The 26026-nt window shown below is 41.7% G+C and overlaps 1 protein-coding gene and 1 pseudogene across 5 annotated transcripts in view; one reads left to right on the top strand and one right to left on the bottom strand.

Annotated features, from left to right (window-relative positions):
* The window catches only part of GRM8 (glutamate metabotropic receptor 8), a 730092-nt gene that overhangs the window by 543538 nt on the left and 160528 nt on the right, over window positions 1–26026 (bottom strand). The gene's annotated exons all lie outside the window — the stretch shown is intronic.
* LOC118555487 (cytochrome c oxidase subunit NDUFA4 pseudogene) lies at window positions 22825–23294 on the top strand (annotated as a pseudogene).

Genomic DNA, 26026 nt, shown 5'->3' on the forward strand with positions numbered 1-26026 from the left:
GATTTGATGTAAGTAGTTTAAGCAAATGTCCTTTAATGTTCTCTTCATCATGACTAAGGAAAAAAAACTAAAAAGCTCTGAGTTTCATTCACTTCAAAAACTGAATCTCAAAAGATTTGGGGGAAAAAAATGTTCTCATTTTCAACTCAACTTTCAAAGGTTTTTAATGGTTAATTTGATATCCTAGAGTATTCAGCAGTATCCCTTAATGAGCTTAAAACTGAACTTCTTTCTTACAGACTCGGTTTTCAGATAATGATTGAAGACCACCTCATCCTGCCTTCCTTGTGCGTTGATGCCATTAGGCTCAGTCAAAGTCAAGCATGAAGGTGAACAGATATTAATTTAAGACCATTTAGAGCTACATTCTCTGCATCACCCACAACAAGCCTCCTTTATTAGCCCATGACGGGGCCTTCGTTAGTTGGAAGAGATCAAAAGTTAGGTGGAAAAAAACCCAGCCTGGAAACTCAGACGTCTTTCCTATTCCTCTTCTTATTTGTGGAGGTCGGTTCAGAGACAATGGCAAACATTGTGGCTCAAAAGAGAAGGTTGTCTCTGAATGTAAATCAAATTAATAGTTTTAAAATATGGTGACACACCTGAGATTCACGGTTGAATTTTTCTATACTTTTTTTCTTTTGGCAGAAATAAATCACATTGGCCTCCTCTCTGTTAAAGATACTTCAAATTGAGTATCAGACCCCCAGTTGAAACTAAGTACGGTAAAAATAGAAACACTTGTCTTTTCATTGAGGATTTCCCCTCTGTTTCCACATGCCCAGCTTTGCCTTGAGTGGGATGCCCCTGATACTGCTGATAAATATCCCTTGAATTCATCAATTTCTCTCCATTCCCTTTGATCACCCAGTTCTTACTCAAGCTGCCACTCTGCCCATTGAGACATACTGGGGCTTACGCTCTGTTTCCAGGGCTTTCACCTAATTCCCCCCATTCTGTCTAATGTATGCATGCGTCATGCCCATGCTCACCTGCTCAATACCTGGTTCACTCAAACATCACCCTGTACAATCTATGTCTACCCGATCAACGCTCTAATCTTAGCAAACATTTTCTCTTCCTTTATTTTCATCACTCTTGTACTTGAGAATCTCAAAAGGCTCTCCCGGTCCAGATAGGCTCTTCATTCACATTTTATTGAGCCACTTCCTTCTTAGCCACGGAGTTCTCAGGTGCTCATCTCTCCTAACAGGATGCTTTGAGAGTGCTAACATATTTCCAAAAAGTTTCCCTTTATCTATAGAATAAAGTGCAATCCCCTGAGCCTGACTTTTAAGGCTTTCCAAGGTCTCATGGTGTTGGTGGACCTTTTTTTTCCTCCAATCACTCCAGATTACACTGACCTTCTCTTTTCTGAAATCTTTTAGCATTTATATCTAAATCATTTGCCCTTGAGCTGAATTCTACGCTTCCCTGTACTATTTCAAAAAGGTCTTATGTGTGTTTCTGGCCTGTCCTATCAGCAACTAAATGCTGAACCTTCATATTATATTTCTTTTGTAGCATCTGGCTCACCACCTCACATATCATAGGCACCCAGGAGATGATTATTAATTCAGCAAGATTGAACGAATGAATGGAAGAACAAAAATATAGTGCTACTTCAAAACATAAAACAGCACACACACAAAGAATGTTCATAGAGAAGTAAAAAGCATAATTTAGGGTAGAAAGCCCTAGGTGTTTTCCCAGGCCACATGATAAATCTTAAACATTATTTTTAGCCAGTTCTTGAAGATAAGGTTAGATGCTATTCTAGTTCTCTTCTTTTATTTTGGCAGGGGATCAAGGGAGGTGAAGTTAGCCCACCAACTGCTTGCAAATAAGACATCTCTTTCCTTTTGTCTCAAAAAGTAGTCTAGAAAGATGAGAGACTATGGACTCTGAGAAACAAACTGAGGGTTCTAGAGTGGAGGGGGTGGAGGGATGGGTTAGCCTGGTGATGGGTATTAAAAAGGGCACGTACTGCATGGAGCACTGGGTGTTATACACAATGAATCATGGAATACTACATCAAAAACTAATAATGTAATGTATGGTGATTAACATAACATAATTTTAAAAAAGGAAAAAAAAGTGGTCTATAGAGATAACTTGTAGAGGAGAGAAGGCAAGGTGAAAGAGGAATGAGAGGGAGAGAGAAGTCAGTCATTCATCACTGCCACAGCTGGAGGAAGGAAGCCTTCCTCTGCCCAGAAGGCAGGAACAAATATCACTCATCCAAGGCCGCTGAGCAAATCTTCGCAGGGAATAAAAACTTCCAGAGAGTGGAGAACCTACAGGAAGAAATCACTTCACAGCTGATGAGGGTCAGCCACACAAAAGGTTTTCAGGGTGGAAACCCAAATGCCTCTGGGTCAGTCTGACTACATGAACAGGAAGGACGGAGAAATGGACCATGACTCCAAAGGGGGCAGATGAGTAAGTACAGAAAAAAGACAGTTTTCATTCCATCAGAAAACCTCAAAGATGGCTGTTCAAGATGCCTAAGATGGATATGGATTTTGAGAAGATGAACACTTTCAAGGGGGTTCAGAGGTTGCTGTTAGCTTAGAAGTTTCTACTTACTCTTTCAGAAGAGGTGAAAGTATGGGATGGCTTGGTTTCTCCAGAGTCTATGAAACAAAAGCCAACCCAGCAAAAACTGGTTTTAGTAGAAACAGCAGAAGAGCATTTTGAGTTCAAATTTTACGAGCCACCCAGGCTTTCAGTGGTCACAGGGAGGGGGAAAACCCACCAGATCAGGGACCAGAGGAAAGACCGGCCCAGATTCTTGAGCACAAAGTCTTCTCTCATACTTTTTTTTATGTATGTGGTAAGACTGTGCTCCTCTAACTAGATAGAAAATCCTGTTGAGTAGGAGTCACTAGCTCTTAAATAATTTGAAGTTTTTGTAACAAATTTTTGTCCTTGGAAAGAAAAGTCCTCTGTAGATAGGACTGTAACATTAATAAAACCTTAGGTAGCCAAAAGAGTACGCTTTGATTTAACTTGTGTTTTCAGTATTATGAAAGCTTTAGTAATGCTGGAATGTTTCACATACAAATTGCTGTAATGTGTTTGGTTTAATAAGACTTGGAAATGGAAGTAGTTGCTACTGATAAGCCCAGATGGCAATACAATGGTATGCTGAATTAATCTGATATTCCAAACAATATTGGACTTTTAAAATAATAGATGTAGCAATAAAATAGTATTCTAATTAATTATAATCCAGAGTATAGGCACCATTGGTGGAGTAGGAGGGAGGCTTTGGGGACTTCAATGTAAAACTCAGTCTTTTTGCCATTTATGAAAATTTAATTCCACGTAGTCCATTTTTTTTTTTTTTTTTACATTTCCAATTTTCATCCATGCATCACATCTGAGCATGAAATTGTACAATATAGGCAAAGGACAAGGACAGCAGAGGGTCACAGATGTGTGTATTGGAAGGAAATGAGGCAGGGTACTGCTCCTCCTGGGGACAAAGCTTCTGGGATGTCCCCACTTGCCCTCCTCTGGGGGATGATCCTCAGCTTTGTATGCCAACAACTTTGTTAGATACCTGGGGAGTGGTTCACACTAACAACTGCTCACACATTTCACTATCATTTGAAATGAGATGATTTTGAGACATGCCTCTTGACATAATAAAGCATCTTTCCTCATCATACCAGTTGCCTTGTTCATGGGGCCATAAGATTCCATCCACTCAATTGGTCCTCTCCTAACAACGTTGGATATACACCACTGCCTTCTACATGCTCTCCTCCCTCCTTTTAAATGTTACACTAATTCCAGGGTGCCTGGGTGGCTCAGTCGTTGGGCGTCTGCCTTCGGCTCAGGTCATGATCCCAGGGTCGTGGGATCGAGCCCCGCATCAGGCTCCCTGCTCGGTGGGAAGCCTGCTTCTCCCTCTCCCACTCCCCCTGCTTGTGTTCCCTCTCTCGCTGTGTCTCTGTCAAATAAATAAATAAAATCTTTAAAAATAAATAAATAATAAATAAATAAATAAATAATGTTACACTAATTCTATATTCTGTAAGCACCTTCTCTTGGATGTTGGCATCTTCAGCCCTGCCACAATTTTGAATCTACTGATAGAGTCAAGCTCTGTCTAGGGTTACACCCTGACTTCTTGATTGGAAACTCTGAGGTTTGGATACTCTTCAAGTGCTTATCAGTGTCCATGTACAAACACTGTCCTGGATGGGGTGTTTTAACAGAAACTCAAACTTGCCCTCTGTGTATTCTTAAAATTCATTTCACTCTCAGCATTATGGGTGTATTTCCTACCCCCAGAGAGCCACTCCTAATGTAGGGGCCCCTGCTCATTTTGTATGAAAGCTTACTTTATTTTCCCAAAGATTTCTGTGGTAGGAAATGTTGCCCACAGTCAAGTTCCTAGTAAAGCCCTAACTGGTAGAGGTGGGAGAGGGAATGGTGATAGCAAGCATCTTACCAGTAACTTCAATCAATAGGTTGCACGATCCCTAATATGATAAATCATGGGCAATAAATATTGTTATCCATAATAAAATGTAGCATTACTTCGAGTTAAGTCTTAAGTCCATTAGAATTAGATATTCCCCCTCAGTTATTTAGCCAATAGATCACACTGAAGAAAATGTAGCTGTACTAGTAGTTTAGTAAAATGAAATTAATTATTTCAAATAAAATTGGTGGAAATACAGTAATACATTTACTTGATAAATGCATTCGTGTGTTGTTTTAGGTGGAAAGCAATGGAGTAGGGAGTAGATATGATAACAACAGAGAAATTAGAAACAAATGAGGTGGATCATCTCATCATCCATGAGATAAATCCACCTTCTTGATTTTGGGATGGAATAAGGCAAAGAGGGTAGCAGTGACCTACAGAGCCTTTCAAGAATTGTTGAATCTACTTGATGAATATAGCCCTGTCCCGTTTTTGAGACAGTAGCCAAGGGGACTCCTCCTATTATTCACAGACGGAGCAGGGGAACCAGGACATTTGAATAGCCAGCACTGACTGATTGGACCAGTGCTCACTGTGATCCTGAAAGGAGAGCAAAACAACTCACTCACGCATACCTACCTCTCAATCCTACTGGAGATCAAATTTAAAAAGGCAGCATAGCACCTTATTCATCTTTGTACAACCCAACAGCATCCAGAAGGCCTTACACAGAGAAAGTGCGAAGACATTTATCAAACTGAAATGTATGGTGGCAAATACCATGCTTTAAAAGTGTTAAAAGACTGTTTGATATGCTCAGTCTAGTCAAAAACATTGTATTTAAGAGACAGAAGTTTGGAAAAGGTGGTTGGTAGAAAGCCAGTTTGGCTGACAGATAGTTTGAGCGTCTGACAGCTGCATTAAAGGCAGAAATTGGTAAACAACTTCCCATAGTATGGTAAAAGATTCATTAAGGCAGCTCTGAGTCCCAGAGCTGGAAAAGCTGAGAAAAACCAAAAGAGGAGGCAAATAAATTTTTTGTTTAGAGCCGTTTTAGGCTCACAACAAAATTGAGCAGACAGTACAGAGATGTCCCATATAACCCCTGCCCACCCCCCACATTATCAAGACCTTGCACCAGTATACTTGTTACACTCAATGCACCTACACTGACACGTCATTATCACCCAAAGTCCATAGTTTACATTAGGGTTCACTCTAGGTGTTGTACATTCTGTGGGTTTGGACAAATTTATAATGACATGTATCCACCATTAAAATATCATACAGAATAGTTCCCCTGCCTTAAAAAGACTTTGTGCTCTGAGCATGGACTCTTAATGCTTTAATATGCGACAGGAACAGAAACCCTCTACTTCTGTTCCACATTCAGGCCCATCTTGAAAGCACAGCAAACAGGGAATCTTGAGAAGACCAGTTTTTGAGTCATCATTATCAACAATGAATAAATACTGAAAGGAGTGAGACTTCAAGCCCAGGAAAACAGAAAGAAGAGAGAGAGTCCACAAGGTTGAGAGGAGGCATGAGAAGCTTTAGGAAGCTTTTGAGACACTCATCTGGGGAAGTTTAGTGCCTGCTGTCCAAGCATTTTCTATTCTTCTCTTCTGTTTCTCCTATTTTCCTCCCAGGACAACACTCGGATTTTAATGCCCTTTAAGGAGTCCCTAAAGAGCAATAACTGACAGGGATCCTCCAGGTATCTGGTGGCTGACTGAAGACTCAGGACTCTTCACTCCGTGCTTGGCTATTGTGTCCATCCCAAACCTGGGTTTTGGCACTAATTGACCTGGTCTGGCTCAGGCACTATAAACAAACGTCCTGCCCTAGTGGAGAACAGGAGTCACATCAGTTATGTTTAAGGTTTCTCATGGGTTCATAGGATGTTAGAGCAGGAAAGATCTATGGTTAGACAACATAGTCCAACCAAGGTCTTTAAAAAGGATGAAACTAAAGTCCAGAGAGGTGACATGATTCCTAGGGTCATACAGAGAATTAGTGAGTGACCCAGAAGTCCTGTCTCCTGACTCCCTGTCCAGTACTCCAACCACTATCCACACATCATACGTATGTGCTATTCTCCCTTTACATAGCCTTTGTTATTCTTTTTTTTTTAATTTTATTATGTTATGTTAGTCCCCATACAATACATCATTAGTTTTTGATGTGGTGATCCACGATCCATTGTTTTCGTATAACACCCAGTGCTCCATGCAGTACGTGCCCTCCTTAATACCCATCACCGGAGTAACCAATCCCCCCTCCCCCCTCCCCTCTAAAACCCTGTTTGTTTCTGAGTCCATGGTCTCTCATGGTTCATCTCTCCCTCCAATTCCCCGCCTCCTTCATTTTTCCCTTCCTTCTCCTAATGTCCTCCATGCTATTCCTTATGTTCCACCAATAAGTGAAACCATATTACTCAGCCATCAGAAAGGGTGAATACCCAACTTTTACATCAACATGGATAGGACTGGAGGAGATTATGCTAAGTGAAATTAGCCTTTGTTATTCTGAATTGCTCTCTGTCCATACTATTTTTCCCAGGCCAAACCTTTAATGGAGTGTATGTGCCTGTGTCTGTGTGTGTTTGTGTTCAGCAGAGCACCTGTGCTGGAAGAAGAGCATACGGAGGTCTAGGGAGTGTCTGTGTGCTCACTCGGGCCCTCTGGTGTTCTGCCAGGCAAATGCCAGCATTTTTCATAAGTAATATTCCTCTAACTGGTGTGTTCTCCCATATAACCCAGACCTCAAACAGAAGTGCTCCTCCCCTCCTTGAGATCTAAACTGTTTTCGCCTAAACTTGCATTTGATTCTTTGCATACATTCACAGACTTCCCTCAGATTGCTGTGATTTTTAGAACAGGTTCCAGCCTTGAGTTTCCCTGTGGTTCTAGCTTCTTTTCTAACAAATACTTCCAGTTATGGACTAGCTACTGGGGGGACTGTGACATTCCTTGTTCTACGTTCTATGTTTCCATATGTGGAACATCCCCACCAAAAACAAAACCACCCACCCAAGACGGCCATGTGCATTTGAGAAGATTTCAGTGAGGCCCTTTACATCAAAACAATGCAACCACTTCAAGCTGGCCAATAGACATGTCTGTTTTTGTTTTTGTTTTTGTTTTTTAAGTTTCCTCCCCCAGGAATTTTTTACTGGCCAGGTAACCCTCCTTGGCAACCTAGCTTTTTACCATCTCCCTGGCTCTTTTACTCTTCCTTCCCATTCTCTTATTCTCCTTGCCTCCTCCTTTTAGGATTGCTTGGGATTCTGTATTCTTCTCATTCTGCTATCTAAAACAATGATTCTCAACTGGGGGTAGGGTGATTTTGACCCCCAAGGGACATTTGAAAATGGCTAGAGACATTTTTGGTTGTCACAGTGAGGGGGCAGTACTAGAATCTAGGTAGAAACCAGGGATGCTGCTGAACATCCCACAGAACACAGGACAGGCTCCCACAGCAATGAATTATCCAGCCCCAAATGTCATGGGATTGAGAATCCTGGGGTTGAGACAGTCTTAGCTAGAGAACTTGGCTGTAGCCAGTTCTATTCTCAAACACAGTTCTACACTTATCCAAATTTCTTCCTACCTCCTTAGAAAGTGGCTATAGTTTAAAATAGCACGTCTTTATTTCAGTTTTCCTAACAAGATCCAGATTAAATATCACTTCCTCTTGCAGCCTTCCCTGATCCTCTTTCCACTCCTCCATCTGTGCTTTCATGGCACTTCTGCACACCACCATTCTATTCATCCATTTTGTCAGACCACAGCAGCATCGAGCATTCCCTGTTAGTCCCCCTAACACAGACCCTGGCATAGAAGAGGCATTTAATAATGTTTATGGAATTGAGTTCAATGATCATAGAGCAGCTCCCCCAATCTCAGTACCAAGACTGACAGAATGGTAGAGACTGCATTGGCAGCAGAGGGCAATCATAATTCCTGTTAGGCAGAGAAGGCACACATGCCATGGGAATGACTATATGACAGTGCAGTATATGGCCTTAGTTAAAAGACCACTCACTGATCCTCTTAGTAAAGAGATCCAAAGATGACTAAGCACAGCTATCAGAAGTACCCATTGTCAACAGAGGATATCAACCAGACGAGACTGTTGCCTTTCCAATTTTCAGTGACTGGTGTCACAGCTTGCAATTTGCATCGCAATCAGGACTATTTTAAAGTAAGAGGTGTAACAGCCTATCTAAGTATTGCTAAAGCATACATAAATGCCCATTTTTCTTGACTGAGTAATGATAAGTGGTACAATTATTTTAGAATTAGCAGTAATTTTCCAAAGCTTTGTGAGCAGTTCATGAAGTAATGGAATTTCAAATGGTAACTTCTAGATAAACAATCAGTTAGTGAAATAGAAAAAAAAAAAAAAAAAAAAGATGTCCATATAGAAAGAAGAGCATTTATTTAAAAAATACAAAAATTACTACATTTCTTTTTTTTATTCTGTTCAGTTAGCCACCCTATAGTACATCATTAGTTTTTGATGTAGTGCTCAATGATTCATTCATTGCATATAACACCCAGTGCTCTAATCAGCCATTTTGATATCATCTTCTAAATATCGTTACATCAAGCCATCCAACCATGACATATATAAGCACAACTGAAGTATTAGGCAATATCATTTATATATCTTTTTAAAAAGTCAGTGACAATCAAACTTGGATGCTTTCTAAGGATAGATACTTCATCATTTTGCTTATTTAAAAATAAAAATAAGTCAAAAATAGTGGAGAGAAAGAACAAACAGTGGTAGAAACCATCTGGATTTTGCATGACTTCATCCCTGCCAAAGTTAATGGCTTTCTGCCTATTACCGTGTTACTGATTACCCTTTCTCTTGCCTCAGCTTTAGACCACACCCCTGGAGCAGATCCTGCTTACTTTTAGACCCAACAGCTACTCTTCCTTCCTCCTTGTTGATAGATTTTTCCGGTAGCCCTGGCTGTTTGCCTCAGAGCACACCGGCCCCTCCTGAGCCCTGCTGGGGAATCTTAGTTTAGTTAGTCTAACTGAATATTTCTCATCCTTCTTTCCCCTCATTGCCCACCTAGAGAGCCTTTGTAGACATTTTTTTTCCTCAAATACTCCCCAACTCCCTCCACGTGAAATTTTAATGCCACAGATCTACTGTACATCTGTTTATGTACTGTGGCCTTTGGAGGACAACAAACCATTGTAACATCTAAGATTTTTTTGTCCCTGTGGTAGGCAGAATAATGGTTCCCCAAATATTTCCACATCCTAATCTCTGGGACCTGTAGGTATGTTAGGTTATATGGCAAAGGGGAATTAAGGTTGCAGATGGAATTGAGATTGTTGTTCTGCTGAATTTTAGATGGAGAGATTATCTTGGATTATCCTGGTGGGTCCAGTGTAATCACAGAGTCCTTAAATGGGGAAAAGGAAGGCAGAAGATCAGAAAAGAGAAAGAGGGGATCATGAAAAAGACTCAGCGATCATTGCTGGCTTTGAAGATGGAGGAAGGGAGCCATGAACCAAGGATTGCAGGCAGCCTCTAGAAGGAGGAAAAGGTAAGGAAATCAATTCTCTCCTAGAACCTCCAGAAGGAACACAGTCCTGCCTGCACCTTAATTATAGCTCAGTGAGACACATTTTAAGCTTCTGACCTCTAGAACTGTAAGATAGGTCTTTGTAGTTTCTAAGCCACTAAGTTTTTGGTGATTTGTAATAGTAGCATAGAAAACTAAACCCCTCCACAACCCAAACCAATTTTTGTCCCTATGATGGCAATTCTGCCACCATTGAGAATGCATGATCTAATTCCATCATTGTATTTCTCATCCCTACTTAAGTACTGAATTAGAAAGAGGCATGTGAAAGACTTCTGGCCAAAAAGACATGATAGGGAGTCTTCTGGAGGTTTCTAAGAAAGGACTTTTTTCTTTTGTTTTTGAAAAAAAAAAAAATGGGGATATCCATAAAGAGAAATTTCCTTTTGCTTCTCTATAGATGTTGTCATTTACATGAAATACTTAGACCTGTTACAATGAGACAATGAGGGCAGGAGGGTGAGGAGGAAGCCCACATGCTAAAGATAGTAGAGCAGAAAAATGGAAAGAAGCTAAATCCTTGCTGCTTTCATTGGGCACTGACATAACCAACCCTGGAATTGACATACCTCCTGCCTTCTTGTTAGGTAGGAAGATAAATGCACTTGTTATCTAAGCCAGTTTTGGATTGGGTCCAAGACTTGCTATCAAAAGCAGGCTTTCTTCCCTTTACCAGAAATGCACTCAGTGTGTGAACAAAACACCCACCACTAGGTATCTCCTCATTAGCTGAAAATTAATATGGTCAACAGAAATATTTGAAGTAAGAGATCACTTCAGCCTGAGAGATGATAAGAATGAATTGCTAATTAGAGATGTTGAGAGACAGTTAAAAATCCCTTGAACAGCACAGAAGGTCCTCTTTGAGCTGGCCTTTGCCCATATTCCCAGCCTATTCTCTCTCACTTACCCATCTCCCCAGCCCCCGTCCTGAATTCCTGTAGCTCAGTCCCACTGAACAACTTGCCATTGCAAATACATGCCTCTCAATCCCTGTGCAATTGAATGATCCCTAGAGCCCTTTTTACCTGGCTAATACCTTCCCATTCTTCACAATTCAACTCCTATTGGCTTCATGAAACCAACACTGCCATCACCCCTGCCCAGAGAGAATTAATCATTCATGATATTACTTTACCTATGTTCCCACAGAATCTTAGGCACATCTTCATCTGCACTTTTCAAATTGTTAGAATTCCTGTGACTGTATGAACCAACATCCAACTCCCCCCTCGCTAACCTGAGCTCTAAAGGCAAAACCAGTGGCCTTCATATGTAACCTCTGCTCCTAGTACTGCATCTGGCCCAGAATGGGAGGGAAGAGGGAAAAGGAAGGAGGGAGGGAAGATAAATATGAATGAGAGAGCATGAGTCTACAGCTTGGATGAGACATCAGAAGTGAAGATACCATTTGGGGAGCTATCAGCACACAGATGATAGTTGAAAGTGAAAGACTGGATGAGATTGCCAAGTAAAGTTCCTTCAGAAACATTTACCATTGGGGTGGGAGGCAGTTTCCAGAAGAAGAAGGGATCGGCAGTGGTGGATGATGCCGAAGGGTCAAGAAGGAAGGAAGCTGAGTAAAGGCCTTGGACTTGGTCTCTGAGAGATAACCTCCAACAAAGTAATTTCACTAGAGTGAGTAGAGAAGAGGACAAATGGCAGGGAGTTAAAATGAGAGTAAACACTGAATTGGTGTGCCCATGGTGAGCACACGCTGCATATGCAAGTGTTTGACCAGAAAAGGAAGGGAAAAAAATATATGACTCCTTGTCTTCTTTTGTTCCATACTCATATAGGCTGATAATCCTGAAAACGTTTTTATTTAATTTAAAAAAATACTAATGCCTTTATACATTTTGGCCCATTCAGGACTAAGGCCTGTAAGAATTTTACCAAACGAGTCATCAGGTGCCTATCCTGCACAAAGGAGAATATAAAATACAGTTCTCTCTAAATTGGGCTGGTTTGGCAGCCTGGAAATTAGCTACATGGTCTAGTTTCGAGGGTAGGCCCCTGCTCCAGGAGAAAAGGCATGAGATAGGAACCAGGACACCTGAGTCTCAGTACTAGATTTTCCATGAACTCATACTATGGCCTTTACTATGTCATTCATCTCTCTGGGCCTCAGTTTCTCCCTTTTGAATCTGCTGTGGTTCTCTGATCCTACTCATTGGTACTGGGAAACAATTAGACCTTTCAATGAACATTTGCCTATTAGTTCAATGTGCAAAGCATTAAGCTAAGAGGCTAATTCTTCTAATGGAAAACTCTGATCCCTATTATCACATAAATCCCTCCTGGGAAAGGTAACAATCTGAGCTTTTATTGTCATTAACACTAATGTGGAAATGTTTCCTTGGTTATGATAATAATGGCAAACATTTCTTAAGAGCTTACTGCATGCTAGAACTTAAGTTTAAAACTTTCTATGATTTTCTTTTTTAATCATCACAAAAACCATAGCAGTGAAGGCTATTGTTATCCTCAGTTTACAGATGAGGGAAGTGAGTCTTAGAGAAGTCACCTACCTAATGTCATCACATAGTGGTATCACTGGGCAACTGCCAGACCAATGGCCTCAAAGCCTGTTGTATTAGTCAGGGTTCTCCAGAGAAGCAGAATCAATAGGATGTGTAGATAGACAGGTAGAGAGGAAGAGAGGTAGACAGATAGATAGGGATTTATTTTAAGGAACTGGCTTATGCAGTTAATGGAAGCTGGCAAGTCCAAATTCTGCAGGGTGGGCCAGTGGCCTGGAGACCCACAGAAAAGCTGTCGATGGTGCAGTGCAAGTCCGAAGACTGCTGCAGAACTCCCTCTTGCTTGGGGGAAGCCAATCTTTTGTTCTATTCAGGCCTTCGCCTGATTGGATGAGGTCCACCCACATTAGGGAAAGCAATCTGCTTTACTCAAAATCCACTGAGTAAACATTAATCTCATCCAAAAACATCCTTGTAGAATGTATTCAATAATCTTTTTAAAAAGTATTAGTTCACTCTAAAAAATTTCCTTTTTTCTCATTTGGGTTAATAACAATCATCCACATAATTGTCAGAAGTTTGAGAGTTATCGCTGACTCTCTCTTCTCTCTCACACTGTACATCCAATTGCTTGCAAAAACCTACTGATTTTACTCCCTAACAGTTCTCCTATTTGTCACCTCACCTCCATCCTCACTACCACAGCTTTATTTAAGGCCTTGTCACTTGTTGCCTGGACTATTGCAATAACCTACTAACTCATCTTGCTGCCTACAGATGGATTGGGTCTCTCTGTCCATCTTTCAACCTGCTGTCAGAGGGGCCTCCCTAAAACACAAACTTGGCCATGTTGCTGCCCTGTTTTAAATCCTTCAATAGGCCTATCTCCTTGGTTTGGTAAACAGGTCCCTTACAAGCCTGTTCTCATTTATTTTCCAGTCTCATCTCCCGTCATCCACCTATAAACCCCCAGATTCCTTGCACCTTGCCTTGTAAAAACATTTGCACTCCCTTAAAATCACCATACTCTTTCTTGGTTCCACACTTTTGCAAATGCTGTCCCCCTCTGCTTCAAATGCCAGCCGCCTTTATCCCCAAATCAGTTCAAACATCATTTCATGAGAGTGTTTCCTGAGATTTCTGGGCAAAACAAAGTACTTTCATACATGCCCTCCCAGAGCCTCAATACAGAATTTGCCAACCACAGAAAGTAACTCCCGGTCTAGAACGTAAATCCCTAGAAGATAGTGTTGTGTTCTGTTCATGTTGGTAACCTCAACACCTAACAACGTAGTACCTGGATATATGAGACCAGGTACTTTATAAAAGTATTAGGACACCTTAGCAGAAATATGACCTTCTACAGATCACATTTGTGGTCCCCTCACCCCTTAATGGATAAAAAAAAAAGTTCCTGCAATCTCATAATGTAATACAGAGCTTAAAAATCACTGAAGGTATCTAGATGCAGTAAGTAGCCCCATTTTTCCTTGGAAAGGATTATATGATATTTTTTGCCTTGCAAGGGTTAAAAAAAAAAAAAATGTTTCCCAACCTCCAAGGAGAGTTGGTATCCAAGAAAGGAATGATTGCCAGAACAATGAAAATGTACAGAGCTAGACTGGGCTGCACTTGCAAACACAAAGATCTTCAGATACAAAACAGGTTAGGGGGTAGAACCTTTTGAAGAGATAGGCTGAACTATAGTCTTCTTGCTGTATCCAACAGCTATGCACTTGAGTAATTGAACTGTCGGAGTAAACTGGGGAACTTTAGGTATACTCTAGACCTTGTTAGTTATGGTAAACAACACATGAAAGCACAAGCCACCTTCATTATAGAGGAGATAGCTTTATAGTTCTCTGCAAACACAAACCCATCGACAATGTGGGGACATGAATTTGTAATAAGCCTTAGATTCTGTAAGTCATTAAAATAAAGCAATGACACAGTTGTGCCACACCTACAGAAAGGATGAGAAGGTAAATTGTTGAGCGAGATAGTGATTGTAGGCCCTAATCACCATGGCCCATTCTGAGGATATTAAGAAGTGTTTTTGTCCCATCACTAACACTCACCCATCTTGGTCCCTGTTTAGGAATCGCTGCTACTGAAGGCTAGTGAAGGAAACACCACAGTTCCAATGACAGTGACATTCAGACTATTGAATGTTTCAAAGTAAGAACAGAATAGCAAGTCTTTATCACCACCAACATGGAAACGGTATGAGATAAAATGATGCATACCAAAAATGTTGGGAAATCAAAAACATAAATCCCATTGATGGACCAGGTCCTTCTTGATCATAAAATTGAGGTGAGGAAAAATAACAAAGGCATGTATGCCAGAGGAAGCAAATTGAACTTTATTTTTATAATTGAGAATTCCAATGCAATCTTGTGTATTTATCAATGGAAATCTTGAACTCCATGGAGCACACATTGCTTGAAATGCTAACGTCTGCCTGCTTGATCTCCATCTACATACATGTCCTCTTCCTTCAGTACCCAGCCCAATGCATCCCTCTAGAAGGCCCTCCCGTAACACTCCTGATTAGAACCAATCACCTCCTCCTCTGCACTTACACAACTCGTGACCTGTATCTCCCTCTAGAAATCTTCTTTTTCTCATCTTGTCTCTAAGTTCTTGGAATCTTACCTCATATCACATCCATCTCTGTGCCCCTCCTCGGTGCCTGTCACAGTGCCTTGCCTACAGCCAACATGCAATACATCTCATCCAATGTGACCAGGGGACATCTCCTGTCATAGCATACATAAAAGAAACCAGAGTCTCCTGTTCCACCTTCATTAATCAAGTCCTACCTCCAGCTTTTTGTTTACAAGCAAGGGAGAGAAAAGCTGAACTACAAGTTCTTGCTGCTGAGATCAAGACCCAAAGCATATGGTGACCCACGTGGAGGGCCCTATACCAAACACCAGGGAGAAAACCAAGGTTTCTCCAAGGAAGAATTAAATGGGGAAAAGAGGAGAAAACACCATCAATTAAGTACAGATACTATAGCCATCCCAAGCCAGGAATACCCCTGCTGGTGCTTCATTAACCACTCCAGGATGTTAAAGTAGGACTAGGAAGTTGGGGCACAGGGAGAAAAGGCACAGAAGGGCAGCAGAGAAGAAGCCAGCCATAGCCCAACCCCCTTCGCCACTGCAGGGTTCTAGCCTAAAGCAGCCCCAAGCTGTGGGATGGGAGAAACTTTCAGCTTGCTGAATTTCAAAGTTTTATTCCATTGGACTGGACATTTTAATAACTGAAATGAGACTTTTCATATATTTAGAAGTGACTAGAGAATTAAGAGCATGAGGCCAAGATACCCTCCAGAGGGGAGTGCTGGGGAAACTAGACCATCACATCTAAAGAATTAGTAGGAAGAAGAAAAATGAAGCTACTTAAAAAATAAAGTTACTTAAAATGAAGCAGTTGTAATTTTAAAATAAAGAAGTGGCACAATGTATTATATTCAATATGCCAGTTTTACTTACATGTTTTAAGTCAGATCTCAATAATAGGGCTTCCCCAGAGTGCTTTTTCTCTCCTCAAGACTCACAGAGCACAAAAGCTTCCATACTACTTGACAGTCCCACAGATAATTCCATTTGGGGGGCGGGGGATTCCTTTTTTTAATGGAGAAACAAAAGTCATTGATTTAGAAACCATAGAAAGAACTAAAATACCTTTTTTGAAAACAGAGGATTGAGCCATGTTTATGACAGCCAAACAGAATGTTCTAGTTCTTTCCTTCTGACCTGAGCTCCTCTGATTTCTGTCCAATTAGTTGGTGTTCAGAACTGGCCCATAGCTGAGAAGCCCTATCAGGCAGCAATCTGGCTGTTGTATGATCTGTGCTATTTTCACAGATTGAACTCCATTAGTGGTGGTGGTGGGCAGTCCATATCTTGCCACAGACAACTGCTGAGTAGGGAGACATGACTCCCATCAGTGAGCATGAAGACCCTGGGTTAATCCTTTGGTTCCCAATATGCTAGGGCCAAGAGAGGCAGGACAAAATGCAGATCCTTTTCAAAGCAGAGAACACCTCAACAGAAGCCTTTTCTTGTCCTTGAAACTGTTTTATTTGTTGTCGTTTAGATGGAGGCCAAACCTATGCTTGACAAATATTATGATTCATTGTTACTTTTAAGTCCTATTTTTCAGGAAAATTTTAGCTTCTTTAACTTAATTTAACATACATTGTTGATAGAGTTCTCCAATGCCCCAGGCACGGATGAATAAGACTAGGTTGCTGATTCCCCTGAGAAGGTCACAGTCTAGGTGGGAGGCAGAGATGTCAACAGATGGGCACCACACACTGTGTGCCATGAACATCTGTGCAATTCACTTGCCTGGCAGCCTTTTCTCCTTGTTCTAGGAGAGGACCTCAATTTAGCTTTGAGGAATGACCCTTCCCTCTGGCTTTGACCTTGTGTTTCAAGTGGGGCTTACCCCACCTGCCTCTTCCCAGCTCCAGATGGGCATGTGACTCATGTGAAATCCAAGGTGAATAGTGCCTTCCCTAGCCCACAGTGGTTGTTTGAGTGATGGACTATAAGCCAACATGGTGGGGCCAAGCCTGGACCTCTGCTGGAACTGATGGGAGGGAACTAACATTGCCAGAGTGGGTTGAATGGTATACTCCCAGAAGACATGTCCATCTAGAACTCAGGATGTGGTCTTATTTGGAATAAGGATCCTTGCATATCTAATTAAGGGAGGAAACTCAAGATGAGATCATTCTGGATTAAAGCGAGTCCTATATCCAACAATGAGTGTTGTTATAAGAAACAGAAAAAAATACACAAACACAAAGAGAGAAAGGTGATGTGACAATGGAGAAAGAGATTTTATGCAGCCGCAAGCCAAGGAATGCCAAGAATTGCTGGCAGCCACCAAAAGCTTGCAGAGAGGCATGGAATGGATTATCCCTGAGAGCCTCCACAAGGAGCCAACTCTGCCAACACCTTGATTTCCAACTTCTGGCTCCACAACTGTGGGAGAATAAATTTCTGTTGTTTTAAGCCATACAGTGTGTGGCAATTTGTTAAGGCAGCTCTGGGAAACTGGCAGTATATAAGCCCACAGCTGCTGGTGGCCATCTTCCCACCACGTGGAAGAAACCTGAGGATAAAGCCAACACGCAAGAAAGCAGAGCTCAGAACTGGAACTCCTTCCTGTTGACTTCATTTTAAAATGCAGAGCTGAGCCTACCTGAAGTCAGATTTATTCCTAGACTTTCTAAGTTTCTGAACCCCAAAATCCCTCATTGGTTTGAGTCCAGACCAAGACAGTGAAATAAATGCTCTCTTTACTAAAGGTGTGTACAAAGTGTTGCAATCTCAGAAAAGAGCTCAACTAACACTACTTAAGGGAATCCAGGAAGGCTTCACTAAATATCATTAATGCTGGATCTTAAAGAAAAAAATAGCTTTAGGCAGACACCAAGGATGCAGCATTTCCAGAAAATGGAAGAAAATCCACACAGGCACATTAGAAAACGTTCAGGTCATAAGGTGTGACATGGAAGACAGCGAGTGAGGGGAGAAGAAAGGAAAGGTAAGAAATTAGGCTGTTTGGAGAACATTGTCTCTTTGTTCTCCCTGCAGCTTGGCAAGGCAAAGATGAGAAACATGACTGCAGAAACCAAAGTCTGCGACCTCAAAAGAGAAATAGCAAGTGGTAGTAAAAAGAACACGATTTTCCCTGGGTTTTCAATGTGTTATCTAAGGAGAGTCTTGGATTTGGAGACAATAAGACAGGGTGGGGGTGGTGAGCAAGAGAGGCTCCACTTTCCATTGAAGCTTTATTGAGACTTTGGTAAGCAAATATTCACATTTAATAGATATGATGCATGTTGGAATTTGCAAATCAAAAGTTATCAGGTCAAATCATAATTTTGCATACTTTAAATGAAAGATGGACTAAAACCTAATTTTTAGAGACCAAAGTGTCAAATCACCCATTTCTATGACCCTTGACTATGTGGACCCAGGAGTGTTTCCAGAATCACCACTGTATTACAAGAGCACAAAAATGTTCAGAAAGCTGCATAATGATTAATGAGTCTTAAAATTAATCAGTAATACAAGTAAAAGAGCAACAAGAAATATGAGTTAAGAGGAAAATGTTTGAAACTATTAACAAGAACACTCTAAACTTCAGGTCCTCCTAGCACTCAGGAAAAACAGCTATAAAGATCTCTAAATGGATTTCGTTTAAAAAAAAAAAAAGATAATAGCAACCTGGGGGACACTTAACCTTTTTGTTCTTTTTCACTTAAGTATTAGTTGAAGTGAAATTTTGCCAGGAAATAATTCACTTGACGTTCCCCCCCCCCCCAGAAATATCATTTTAGGAGAGCCACACGGTCATTTGGGACACACCCATCCCAATCTAAGTGCTCCAGGACACACCTGGCTGCTGGCCAACACGTCTTAAAGGACTTTTGTTTCAGAGGCTTAGATGCCCATAGCCACAAGTCACCTTATTCCCCCAGGCCTGGAACTTCAATTGTACTTATGCCTAAGCCAACTCACACATCTACCTGTCTTTACCCCCACCCTAGTCCAAGCCAACCTCAGGCCTTGCCTGCAATGAATTTCTAACTCATCTTTGGCTTCCGTCTTGCCCTGCAATCCAGTTTCTACACATGATCCCCTTAAAATCTCAATCATACCATGCCACCCTCCAAATCAAATGCCTTCAAAGGTTTTCCATTGCTTGAAAATAAAATCCACACATTCTGCCATGGTCTAAAAAACCAGTCAATCATGCCTTTGACCGATGTCTATCTCATGAGCTGCTACCCTTTTCCTTGCTGGGTTCTAGCCACACCAGCTTCCCAGATATCACACAAATAAACTGCAAACATGCATTATTTCTTTCTTAATTAGACACGATTTATAATTATTAGCTTGAATTTATAATTATTAGTTTGTTTACTGGTTTTCTTTTAAAATCAGTCTCCTCACTAGAATCTATGCCCCTTGAGGCCAGAGACCACATATGTGAATTCTCAGCACCTAGCACAATCCTTGGAACCTCATATTGGCTCCAATCATTTGTCAAATGAATCAGGAATAAACAAGCTCCTCATGGCTCTAAATACCAGAAGCCATATACCTTTAGGACATCTTACAGTCATGAATCATACCACATACTTATATACCTGAACACTCAAAGGCAGTTGAAAGAGGAGTAATACATTCAACACATTTACCTACTTTCTGATGTTGCATCCACCTATTTGTCAGACCTCACAGAGCTCTAAACCTTAATTCAACTTTTAATTCAACTTATAGGTCGTGTCTGGTTCTGGTTCTCAGAATCAAGTTCACCAATCTGGGCATCAAACATGCTGTCATCTACTTAAGCTACTGCTTCTGTTTCCCAACTTAAACCTGGCCTTGAACTCTGGTTTCCTAGTTCTCCTTCCTTCCCATGAAACTTCCTGTTGTAGAGCCATCCTGCTGCCCAGACCCCAAGTCTCCCAAATGCCAGAAGGTAGGATGTGATGCTGCATCCTGACCCTAGGCAGGGTGCACCCCCTTCCATGAGGACTGCTAGCCTGTCCACCTAACCTACATCTTCCAAACTACCTCCTTCCTGATATCCTGTCCCCAGGATGCACTCACCTGCTTTGTGCTCATTTATCTACTCACTCAACAAGCATTGTTAGAACCTCTTCTAGACCCACAGTACTATACAAGGATAAATAAGGCATGCTCTCTACCTCTGAAGGAAGACAAAGAAGTAATTAAAATACAAAGTGGTAAGATATCTATTTGTAAAGTACCTAGAAACTGACCAAGTGTTCATAGTGGCCCCTTCTACTTTGTCTTGACAAAACTTAGGTCAGGCTTCTCTCCTTCCTACATGCCTCAGAACTCTGTCTGCCCCCAAATCTGAGCAAGCACTGAAAAATGGAACATGTCCCCTTATTAGTTTCCCCCGGGAATTGGCTGACCACAAGAGGACACTTTCCTATCAGACCTCACTAGTCATTTCCCCTTTGCTTGCCCAAACTTCCCTTTTAAAAATCTCCATTAAGCTTTTGCTTATTCCTCTCTACCCTGTAAAGAAAAGACTTTTTCCCCTTTGATTTTTTCATATTTGCAGATTTCTGAGATAGGGGCATTCTCTATTACAATAGTCTGTCTTCTGAATAAAGTCTCTCCTTATCCATGTCTGGATTCATTTTTATTTGACAGCACACAGAGAAGAGAACCCTAACTTAGCTGGGAGGAGGAGTAGGAGATCAGAGAAGACTTCTGGGAAAGAATCTGAGAACAGAAGAATAAGGAAACATTAACCAGACCAATGTAGGGGACGGCAGGAATTCCAGGCGTGCCACACGGCAGGAAGTTCACGTTACTCACCTGGGAACATAATTTCTTGATCTATGCTCTGTATGTCTGAATGGCACTCACCCCACTGGCACCTGGTGTTGCTCCCAAACACCTGCCCCAGGGAGTGGGCCTGTCTCCTTCCTTGGTCCGGGTATATCCCTCCGCATACCCACACAAACACACACATGTGTACTTTTCCTCCAAACATATGTCCCTTTCCTCTCAGCATGCCATGGAAGCCTCCCGAACACTGAGGGGATCTAGTTATTGATGTGGCAGATGCAGGGCCCCTCTCCGCATTTTCATGGGACTCTCAATCTCAGGCATCTCACACTGTTTTTGGCTCGGGCTGAGTTCCCATAGCCTAGAGATAGGAGACTAAAAGGACGTGAGAAATGTAAAGACAGTAAGCTTAACTAGAAATCCCACAAGGGCAGGAACCAGGTCTGACTGGTCCAACACCATATCCATAACCTCCTAGGAACAGGGCCCACACACACAGTAGGTACTCAAGTATTTGTTGAATAAACTGTCACATCAGCTCACATGAATAATTCCACCGAATGCAGGATTCCTTCTGGCAATAGCATCATGCATAATTTTGAAGGGGAACACACTGGTTGCCCTTCACAAAATCAAACACAAAAGGCTGGCAATGTACTCAGTGCATCCCACTTTCCCTTAATAGTCCATTATGTGCATGCCAGCCATGATACATGATGCAAATGTGGCCCCAGAGTCACATGGCCCTGAGTACCACGGCCTTGGAAGTGTATCTGAGCTGCTACAAGAGGCTTTTTTCCCTCTCTCTCTCATCGCTACAACGCCAGAAGATATGTTTAAATCATTACTTAAAATTCCTTTCCCGACCAAACCTCTTCCCAGAGCTGTTAACAAGAAACAAAATGTGCTGACTTGAGTTTCACTTTCTCTCCTTTCCCCTGCCTTCCCCTTGTGGGGTCCCCAGTGAGTCATGGAATGGCTCTGGTCAGGTAACACTGAAAGAAGCCAAGAAAGAAGCCCAGTATCTGTCAAACATGCAGATGTTAGAGAACAAAGATTGTGCAGCATGGTTTTGCCAAGGGACACGACCCCAGAAATAATTGGCACCTATTTCAACAAACTATTCATTTCATAGCCTTCTGATTGTACTATTCTTGAGCCATTTATTTTCAAGGAAACCATAATTAGTACTTAGTTGATAAGTAATAGAGTAAACCCAGAAAACACACTCCTAATTCTCAGGCCAACCTTTTCAGGCCTACAAAAATGACATAAATGGATTCTGATGCTTCTTCATTTCTGCAGGAGGGTATTTTTATATTATGTTCTCCTATGGACACAGTGAAGTACAAATTGCACCTTAAAGCTCCCATCTAGTGCTACAGTTTCCAAACAGAATGGCTTTAATGAGGAAATTACTTTGGAAAAGGAAATAAAAGAATGTGATTTCTTTAGCACTAGGCAAAGGAGGAGAAGCGCACGCTTGTCATGACTCGGGCATTCAGTTTTGAGGCATGCAGAGACCAGCTGCAAGGACAAGGGGAAACAAGGTTGCTTAACCTGGTTATAAAAGCTGATGCCTCAGGAGAAACTGAGCCCAATGCCCAGAATCCAAAGAACCAGGACTAATGTGGGTTCGATTCAGAAAGAACTCCATAAATCCATCAGCCATCGTTGGTGTTATGGATTGAACTGTACCAGAAAAACTCATATGATAACTCCTAGTAATTCAGAATGTTACTTTATTTTCATTGCAGATGTATTTAATTAAGGGTCGTTACAAATGTGATTAAGATGAGATCATACTCATATGAGGTCATCTAACATGAAGTCATATTAGATTAGGGTGGGCCCCTAATCCTATATGACTGGTGTCCTTATAGAAAAGGGAAATTTGGAGGGATTACTTAGTGCCGGGCCTTCCACGTTTGGTTTTTTCTTCTCCTGGACAGGAGGCCTCTGCCGCAACCATGTTACGCCAGATCATCGGTCAGGTCAAGAAGCATCCGAGCTTGATCCCCCTCTTCGTATTTATTGGGGCAGGAGGTACTGGAGCAGCGCTGTATGTCTTGCACCTGGCATTGTTCAATCCAGATGTCAGTTGGGATAGGAAGAATAACCCAGAACCCTGGAACAAACTGGGTCCCAATGATCAATACAAGTTCTACTCAGTGAATGTAGATTACAGCAAACTGAAGAAAGAAGGTTCAGACTTCTAAATGAAATGTTTCACTACAAAGCTGCTTAGAATGAAGGTCTTCCAGAAGCCATCCACACAATTTTCCACTTATCCAGGAAATATTTCCCCTCTAAATGCACGAAATCATGTTGGTATATTGTGTTGGGGTTTACACTGAATAATAAATATCTGAAACTTGGAAAAAAAAAAAGAAAGGGGGAATTTGGACACACACACACACACTCACACACAGAGTGAACACCCTGTGAAGATGAAAACAAAGATCAGAATGATATGTCTACATGCCAAGGAACACCAAAGATTGCTAGCAAACCACCAGAAGCCAGGGGAGAGGGATAGAACAAATACTCCTTTACAATGCACAAAAGGAACCAATCCTGCAGATACCTTGATCCAGGACTTGAGCCTAGACTGATGTTGTTTAAGCCACCCAGTTTGCTGTACTTTGTTATGGTAGCCCTAGAAAAGTAATATAGTTGGTGATGAGAGTTAGGTAGCAGGAAAAAATAACTCAAAACAGGGACGCCTACTAAAATGACAGATCCTGTCCCTTCCCAAGAATTTGCCTGGGAATCTCTGAAAAAGAACCTCACACCATCATCTGAGGCTAAGCTCTCTTATTCTAGGGATAGGACACTAACAGGATGTGGGAGATGTAAAGGCAACAAGCCAGAGAGGGTCAGGACCCCAGGACATATCAGGGGCCCACTCCACAGGCAGGGCTGTGCTCAGCAACTTTATGCAGAGTCAGATTACAGCCACTGTGCAAGAATATAGGCAGGCCTGGACACCCCCACCCAATAAGGTGAAAGAGCTGACAAGGAATCGGCAGTGTGTCATGGCCCAAACCTCAGAGTTCAGAGTCGGGGGCAGAGCCCCATTCCCACGGATCCAGAGTGTGAGTCAAGGATGGGATAATACAGTAAGTTTGCAGTGACCTAGAGAGGGGATCAGGGCTCACCCTGGGACCACCAGGCACAGGGTCTATCATGGTCAAAACATTTCAAACCCTGGAAATTTGTGAGCTGAGGTTGAGGAAAACTGTTGGCCCTGGCTCAGACTCAGGAACTAAACAAAGATGAAAACACTGCCAAAGGCATAGGCGATGCTGGGTAGGAGTGATCAGGGAGAAGAGCTAATGTGAGAGGGCAAGTCATACACTTGTCCATCAGTGGATACACCTGAGTAATCGTCAATAGATCAAGAAATAAAAATGGTCAAAAAGCTATATACATTTTACAGCTATTAAACATTTCACAAATAAGCACAACATTCATTACAAAGTTGGTATATTCCACACTCAATTCTTTGTGCTGCCTCTTATTCAGGAAACTATGTTTCTGTTGGAGTTATCTAAATTTCACTTCCCATCACATGGTGTACTGTCTTTCAGCTTAAGTTTCACAGACTGCCACCCTCCACTGTGTTATGCCAGGTCTTTTTGTTACATGAACTGCAGGAGGCCCTTTTTGGGGCAATGTGTTCTTGGGCAATGCCCAGAAATGATACCTCTGTTAAGGCAACGATCACATCCATTTGTAATGGTTTGCTTGCATCTCTGAGTCCTCTGATACACAGTGCCCAGCTAGGAAGCAGAAGCCATGATTCATCTCTATATCCTAAGCCTAGCACAAGCATGTCCTGATATAGGGTGTGTGCACAATAAATGCTAGCTGAATAGATTAATATTTAGGTTGAAAAAGGAAGAGAAAGAGAACAGTGTTCCAAGGCTGACTGATATTTAAGTAACTCATGCATTCAACTATGTGCCAACACTATTCTAGGTAACAAATCAGTCAGGCTAAAAAATAGTAATAATAGGATTGGTCACTGCTAGGAGGTACAAAGCAAGATTCAGGAATAAGGAGCACTGGCAGCCTTTAATTGAGCACTTGTTTGGACCTCACTCTGCCTTCTTATTTGCTCATCAAGCAAACTGGATACAGGTTCAAGGCAATAAGACCCTCCTTGGTTACCCACTGGTGAGAATGAACTCCTAACACAATACAGGCAAACAATGATTGAGCATTTACCATGTGCCACACATTGTTATGTATGATCTCATTCACATCTTGCACAGTTGTTAAATCCATTACACAGATGAAGAAATTGGGGCACAACAAGATTAAGTTACCCAAGGTCTCAGAGCTAGGATATGACAATTCTGGAACTCAAACCCAGCTCAAGAGAAGCATTTAATTACTCCCTAGCATTGTCTGACCTGAGAGCTTAGAGGTGGTCTCCACCTACAAACTATAGGCTTTGGTATTTGCCAGTAAGAAAAAATTGAATTCTAAGTGGCTCAACAGTATGGAAACCCCTGAAGTTTCCCACTTCGATTACACATTAGGAAAGAAAATGTATAAACCGTTGTTGGAAACATCTCTCCCTTTCAGATCCCAGAGCCTGAGCAAGCCTGACGTCTAGGCTCCCAATACCAACACAACCATGAATCTGGTGACAATGGTCATTTAACAGACATTCATAAAGCATCTGTTATGTGCCAGGCACTCTGCTGGATATTGGCATGGGGGTGGGTATGTGGTGGTGGTGGGGGGGGTCTATCCCCCGAGAAAAACACAATCTGGGAGAAGATGGATACAGAGAGGTCAGGATTACAGTCAGAGTGCCAAGTGGTGCCAAGAGACCTACAGGAGCACATCTATGAAGACAATGCAAGATGTTCCAGACTTGTCCTGAAATCTCAACTCTTCTAAGTGGCAACTAAACAACCAGACCCAAGCAAAGACACAATAAGTAATATTGTGTCATCTGACAAGAATAAGACTTAGGGTAGAAGACTTACCATAGTGGTTATGGAGACTAATAAGGAGAACAAAGAGGGGAAGGTGTCAGGAGCTTCACAAAATCCTCCTTTCTGATCTCCATGATCTCTTAGGAAGAACATAAATAAGTTTG

The sequence above is a fragment of the Halichoerus grypus genome, chromosome 12 (genome assembly GCF_964656455.1).
Source record: "Halichoerus grypus chromosome 12, mHalGry1.hap1.1, whole genome shotgun sequence".
NCBI lineage: Eukaryota > Metazoa > Chordata > Mammalia > Carnivora > Phocidae > Halichoerus > Halichoerus grypus.